The sequence below is a fragment of the Orycteropus afer genome, unplaced genomic scaffold (assembly GCF_000298275.1).
Source record: "Orycteropus afer afer isolate SDZICR_OR568_19922 unplaced genomic scaffold, OryAfe1.0 scaffold00054, whole genome shotgun sequence".
NCBI lineage: Eukaryota > Metazoa > Chordata > Mammalia > Tubulidentata > Orycteropodidae > Orycteropus > Orycteropus afer.
The window spans coordinates 3,869,614-3,876,769 of NW_006921641.1; the positions used below are offsets into that span (position 1 = coordinate 3,869,614).

At 39.4% G+C, this 7,156-nt stretch overlaps 1 pseudogene; it reads left to right on the plus strand.

Moving 5' to 3' along the window:
* Nucleotides 1-547: 547 nt before the first annotated feature.
* Nucleotides 548-1,465, plus strand: LOC103195267 (annotated as a pseudogene).
* The last annotated feature ends 5,691 nt before the right edge of the window (nt 1,466-7,156 follow it).

Below are 7,156 nucleotides of genomic sequence, written 5' to 3' on the forward strand. Positions count from 1 at the left end.
AAATAGCCAAAATCAACACTAAACCAACAGCTCCAACAATTAGAAAAAGACCATGAGAACATCAGTTTATACAACCCTGAGACCAGAAGAACTAGTTGGTACCTGACTATCACTGCCATCCTTGGAAAGAGATCAAAATTTGAGATCCTCGATAGAGTAAGAGAAAAATGTGGAAAAAAAATTTAAAAATAAAAATTAAAAAACTAAAAGGAGGAGAAGACAGCTCCTGAGTAGGCAAGGGGTGTGCATGCACTCACTTCTTCTGCCATCTCCCCCCTGGGCCCCACTGCCCTCCCTTGCGGCCGGGTGACAGCTGATCCCAGTCCGCAGGCACTGTCGTGTCTGTGAAGAGCGAGTGCCCACGCCTCGCTTGAGGCACCGGCCACCTCTCCCCCTCGTTCTGTCCATCCTGTTGCATCCAGTCTCCTCTGGTGGTGGCGACAGGGTGCTGATGCAAGGACATTTTCTGACTGCCAGGTCCCTGTCCCAGTTCCCCAGGCTGCCTTTCCCACCCTGTCATGGGGCCAGTTACTACTCCAGCCCCAGGATGCAGAATGTGATTAACATGGTGAAGGGAAAGGCATTGGAAGTGGTTGAGTACCTGACCACGGTCCTCAAGGAATCAAAGTTTAAGGAAACGGGTGTTATCACCCCAGAGGAGTTTGTGGCAGCTGAAGATCACTTAGTTCATCACTGTCCAGCATGGCAATGGGTTACAGGGGAAGAATTGAAAGTGAAGGCATGCCTACCAACAGGCAACAATTTTTGGTAACCAAAAATGTGCCATGTTACAAGCGGTGCAAACAAATAGAACATTCAGTTAAGTTGGAAGGTATCATTGAAGAAGATGATGGTGATGGGGGAGGGTACATACATATCACAACACAGGTATTACAGGAATAACTGAAGTAGTTAAGGAGATTGCACTGGAAAGCAAGGACAGTTTAAAGTGCCAAGATTGTTAAGCATTATGTGAAGAAGAGGAAGGAGAAGCTGCAAATATGGAAGAATATGAAGAAAGTGGATTGCTGGAAACAGATGAGGCTACCCTCAACACAAGGAAAATAGTAGAAGCTTGTAAAGCTAAAATTTATGTTGTAGGTAAAGATGTTATTTGCAAACCAGAACTTAGGACCTTTTTATCACTTATGATAAATATTACCAGACACCACGACTATGGCTGTTTGGCTGTGATGAGCAACGGCAGCCTTTAACAGTTGATCACATGTATGAAGACATCATCAGGATCATGTGAAGAAAACAGTGACCATTGAAAATCACCCTCACCTCCCACCCCTCCTATGTGTTCAGTTTACCCACGCAGACATGCTGAAGTGATGAAGAAAATCATTGAAACTGTTGCAGAAGGAGAGGGAGAACTTGATGTCTATATGTATCTTCTAATTTTCTTGAAATTTGTATGACCTGTCATGAATATGACTACACAAGACACTTCACAATGTAATGAAGAGCATAGAGTCTATTTTAATTATTGATTCTGATTTTTAAATAATTAACCGATAGATGTGACCATTGACCATATTCACCAATATATATAATTTATCTAATAAAGGGGCTCATATGTTTATGCATTAAATTTAAAAAAAAAAAAGTGTTCCAATACCAGCCTTATTTGTTTAATAAAAAATGAGTCTAAAATAAATAAATAAAAAGACTAAATTTACTGGTCTGATAGAGACTGGTGGAACTCCTGAGACTGTGGCCCCTAGTCACCCTTAGGGCCTGGAATTAGACTTACTCCTGTGGCTAACTTCAACCAAACAATAGACCTGTGAGCTGAAAAACTATACCAGGGAGATGCACTTCTTAGAAAAATTAACCACAGGAGATCAAAAGGGCAGCATTTGCACAGGGAGAAATCTCAGGAGATAGGAATGCATAGGCAGGGAGGACACAGGGAAAGGGTGACCACAGAGAGGGAGTGGGGGGGAGAGCTGTTACATTGTGGGGATTGTAATCATTGTCACAGAACAAAATATGTATGAACTGTTGAATGTAAAATGAATCTGCTTAGTAAAATATCACCCTAATCACAATAAAAAGTTTTAAAAAATAAAAATAAAAGATCCTCACTACTGGACCAGTAAGCAACATCATGATAGAGGAAAATATTGAAGTTGTCAGGGATTTCATTTTAATTGGATCCACTATCAACACCCATGGAAGCAGTAGTCAAGAAATCAGATGATATATTGCACTGGATGAATCTGCTGCAGAAAACATCTTTAAAGTGTTAAAAAGCAAAGATGTCACTTTGAAGACTAAGGTGTATCTGACGCAAGCAATGGTAATTTCAGTAGCCTCATATGCATATGAAAGCTGGACAATGAATAAGGAAGACCAAAGAAGAACTGATGTCTTTGAATTGTGGTGTTAGCAAAGAATATTGAAAATACCATGGAATACCAGGAGAACAAACAAATCTGTCTTGGAAGAAGCATAACTGTAATGTTATGCTTAGAAGCAAGAATGACCAGCTTTTATCTTATGTACTGTGGTCATGCTGCCAGAAGGGACCATCTTCTGGAAAAGGATATCATGCTTGGTAAAGTACTGGGTCAGCGAAAAAGGGAAAGACCTTCAAAGACATGGATGACACAGTGGCTTTAATATTGGGTTAAGTATAGCAAAGACTGTGAGGATGGTGCAGGACTGGTCAGTGTCTTGTTGTGTTGTACATGGGATTGCTACAAGTCAGAGCTGACTCGACGGCATCTAACAACAACAACACTGGTAATGTAGAATTTTACCAGAACCCCATGCTACAGTGAAATAGTGATGGTTATAAAAATTCACTAACCAGTACCCTTCCCATATGACTTAGATAAGACTCATGGATGCCCCCTTGTTTTTGTATGACAAAGCGAGGCACACCCTCCAGATTTCCATTCCTTGCATAATGAATGAATAACTAAATTGCTTGGCCCCACTAATCAGAGACAAAGTGCTTCTTAACTAAACTTTAGTTAAGAATTTCTGCTTCTCCCAAGTACTTGAACTTTGCCCTCTCCCCACCAAAGTACAAGACACCATACAACCCATCCTTAAGGGCCTCTCCTGGAGAATAGGCTGACCTCAGCATACATTCTGATTGTTGTTATGTGCCATACATTCTGATTACTGTTTGATAATGTCACCATTTTCATTCCAATTCTCCACACTTGGATTTTTTCTAGCCTTGTTTACCCTCAGTTTTTATAAAAGAAAAATGTATTTTTCCCTGTTATGGATTGAATTGTATCCCCCCAAAAAATGTGTATTAAATCCTAACCCTTATGCCTGTGGCCCACCATTTGTCTCTTTCAGTTTGTCATACTGTTGTGGCTTGTGTGTTGCTGTGAGGGTGGAAGCTGTACCACTGGTATTTCAAATAACAGCAGGATCACTCATGATGGATAGGTTTCAGCAGAGCTTCTAGATGAAGACAGATTGGGAAGTAGGATGGGATCATCCATCTCTGAAAAAATTGTCCACTGAAAACCTTATGAATAGCAGTGAAACACTGTCTAATATATTACTAGAAAACTTAATGAATAGCAGTGAAACATTGTCTGATACAGTGCCAAGAGATGAGCCCCTAAGTTGAAAGTCACTCGCAGTATGACTAGGGAAGAGAGCTGCCTCCTCAAAGTAGAGTCAACCTTACTGACATAGTTGGAGTAAAGTTTTTGGGACCTTCATTTGCTGATGGGATGTGACTCAAAATGGGATGAAACAGATGCAAACATTCATTAATATTTGGAACATGGAATGTAGGAAGTATGAATCTAGGAAAATTGGAAGTTGTCAAAAATGAAATGGAATGGTTAAAGATTGATATTCTAGGTATATGTTGTTGTTACGTGCCGTGGAGGCATGAGTGAGCTGAAATGGACTGGTACAGGCCACTTTGAATCAGACAATCATATGGTCTGCTATGCTGGGAGTGATAAACTGAAGAGGAATGGCATCACATTCATCATCAAAAAGAGCATTTCAAGATCTATCCTGAAGTACAATGCTGTCAGTGATAGGATAATATCCATACACCTATGAGGAAGACCAGTTAATACTACTATTATTCAAATTTATGCACCAACGACTAAAGCCAAAGATGAAGAAATTGAAAATTTTTACCAACTTCTTCAGTCTGAAATTGATCAAGCATGGAATCAAGATGTATTGATTATTCCAGGTGATTGGAATGCAAAAGTTGGAAAGAAACAAGAATCATCAGTAGTTGGAAAATATGGCCTTGGTGAGAGAAATTATGCTGGAGATCACATAATAGAATTTTGCAAGGCCAGTGACATATTCATTGCAACAGCATTTTTTTTTCCAACAATGTAAATGGTGACTATACCCGTGGATGTTGCCAGATGGAATACACAGAAATCATATGGACTGTATCTGTGGAAGAGGTGATGGAGAAACTCAGTATCATCAGTCTAAACAGGTGCTGACTATGAAATAGACCATTAACTGCTCATATGCAAGTTCAAGTTGAAGCTGAAGAAAATTAAAACAAAATTCACTAAAGATAAAGTGCAACCTTGAGTATATCCCACCTGAATTTAGAGACCATCTGAAGAATAGATTGGATGTCTTGGACACCATGAACGAATACCAGATGAGTTCTGGGATGATGTCAAGAGCATCAGACATGAAGGAAGCAAAGGATCAGTAAAAAGAGAATAAGGAAGAAAAGACCAAAATGTATTATCAGAAGAGACTCTAAAACTTGCTCTTGAATGGAGAGTGGCTATAGTGAGTGGAAGAAATGACAAAATGAAGAGCTGAACAGAAGATTTCAAAGGGCAGCTGGAGAAGACAGAGTATTATGATGAAATGTGCAGAGAACTGGAGTTAGAAAACCAAAAGGGAAGAGCATCCTCAGCATTCTCAAGCTGAAAGAACTAAAGAAAAACTTCAAGCTTCAAGTTGTAATATTGAAAGATTCTAGGGGCTCTGGTGGCATAGTGCCTAAGGCATTTGACTGCTAACCAGAAGGCTGGTGGTTCAAACTCACCAGCCACTCCTCAGAAGAAGACTGGGAATCTACTTCTGTAGAGATACTGCATCGGAAACCCAAGGAGGGGTCACTATGAGTTGGATTCAACTCAACAGCAGTGAGTGATGTGCAAAATATTGAATGATCCAGGAAGCATCAAAAGAAGATGGAAGGAATACACTGAGTCACTGTTCCAAAAAGAATTTGTCAATGTTTATCTATTTCAGGAGGTAGCATATCATCAAGAACCAGTGGTATTGAAGGAAGAAGTCAAAGCTGCACTCAAGGAGTTGGTGGAAAACAAGGCTCCAGGAATTAATGGAATACCCATTGAGATGTTTCAACAAACAGATGCAGTGCTGGAGGTGCTTACTTGTTTATGCCAAGAAATTTGGTTTGCAACTACCTGGCCAAATGACTGGAAGAGATTAATATTTATGCCCCTTGCAAAGAAAGGTGATCCAATAGAATGTGGAAGTACAAATAATATCATTAATATCACATGCAAGTAAAATTTTGCTCAAGATAATTCAAATATGGTTGCAGCAATCTATAGAGAAGGAATGCCCAGAAATTCAAGCTGGATTCCGAAGAGGACATGGAACTAGGTATATAATTGCTGGTGTCAGGTGGATCTTGGCTGAAAGCAAAGAATATCAGAAAGATATTTACCTGTGTTTTGTTGACTATGCACAGGCACTTGACTGTGTGGATCATAACAAATTATGGATAACATTGAGAAGGATGGGAATTCCAGAACATTTAATTGTGCTCATAAGGGACCTGTACACAGACCAAGATGCTGTCGTTCAAACAGAACAAGGGGATATTGCATAATTTTAAATCAGGAAGGATGTGCATCATGATTGCATCCTGTCACCATACTTATTCAATCTGTATGTTGAGCAAATAATCCAAGAAGCTGGATTATATGAAGAAGACACAAGCATCAGGATTGGAGGAAGACTCATTAATAACCTGTTAATGCAGATGACACAACCTTGCTTGCTGAAAGTAAAGTTGATTTGAAGCATTTAGTGATAAAGATTAAAGATTACAGTCTTCAGTATGGATTACAGTTCAACATAAAGAAAGCAAAGATCCTCACAACTGGACCAATAAGCAATATCATGATAAATGGAGAAAATATTGAAGTTGTAAAGGATTTTATTTTACTTGGATCCACAATCAATACCCATGGAAACAGCAGTCAGGCAATCAGATGTTGCATTGCACTGGGCAAATCTGCTGCAGAACTTCTCTTTAAAGTGTTAAGGAGCAAAGATGTCACTTTGAAGGCTAAGAGGAGCCTAACCCAAGCCATGGTATTTTCAGTCACCTCATATACATGTGAAAGCTGGACAATGAATAAAGGAGAATGAATAAGAGTTGATGTCTTTGAATTGTGGTATTGGCAAAGAATTGTGAAAGTACTATGAACTGCTAGAAGAAGGAACAAATCTGTGCTGGACGAAGTGCAGCCAGGATGCTCCTTAGAAGTTAGAATGACCATAGTTCAACTTGCCTACTTGGTCATATTGCCGGAAGGAAGCAGTCCCTGGAGAAGGATATCATGCTTGGTAAAGTAGAGGGTCAGTGAAAAAGGGGAAGACCCTCTATGAGATATATTGACATAGTAGCTTCAACAATGGGCTCAAGCATAGCAAGGATTGTGAGGATGGCAGAAGACTGGGCAGTGTTTTGTTCTGTTGTACATAGGGTCATTGTGAGTCAGAGACAACTAACAACAACATAGGCAAAATAGTATTTGCCTATGGAAAACCTATATCTACACAAACACTGATAGTGAAGTATTCATAGCAGCTTTCTTCTTAACATCCAAAAATTGGAAACAGCTCTAATGTCTATCAGAAGATGAATGGACTAATGGATAAATAATAAGAAGTAGACTAGTAGTCAGCAGTAAAAAGGAATACAACATGGATATATATAGAAAACTTTATGCTGAATGACACAATCCAGACACAAAGAGTATGTACTTTATGATTTCATTTATATGAAATTCTAGATAAGAGAAATCTAATTTGCAGTGATACAAAGCAGATTAGTGGTTGCCTGGAACCAAGGCTGGGAGTGGGAGATTGTCTATAAAGAAGATCCAAGTAATTTTTCAGGAGGATGGAA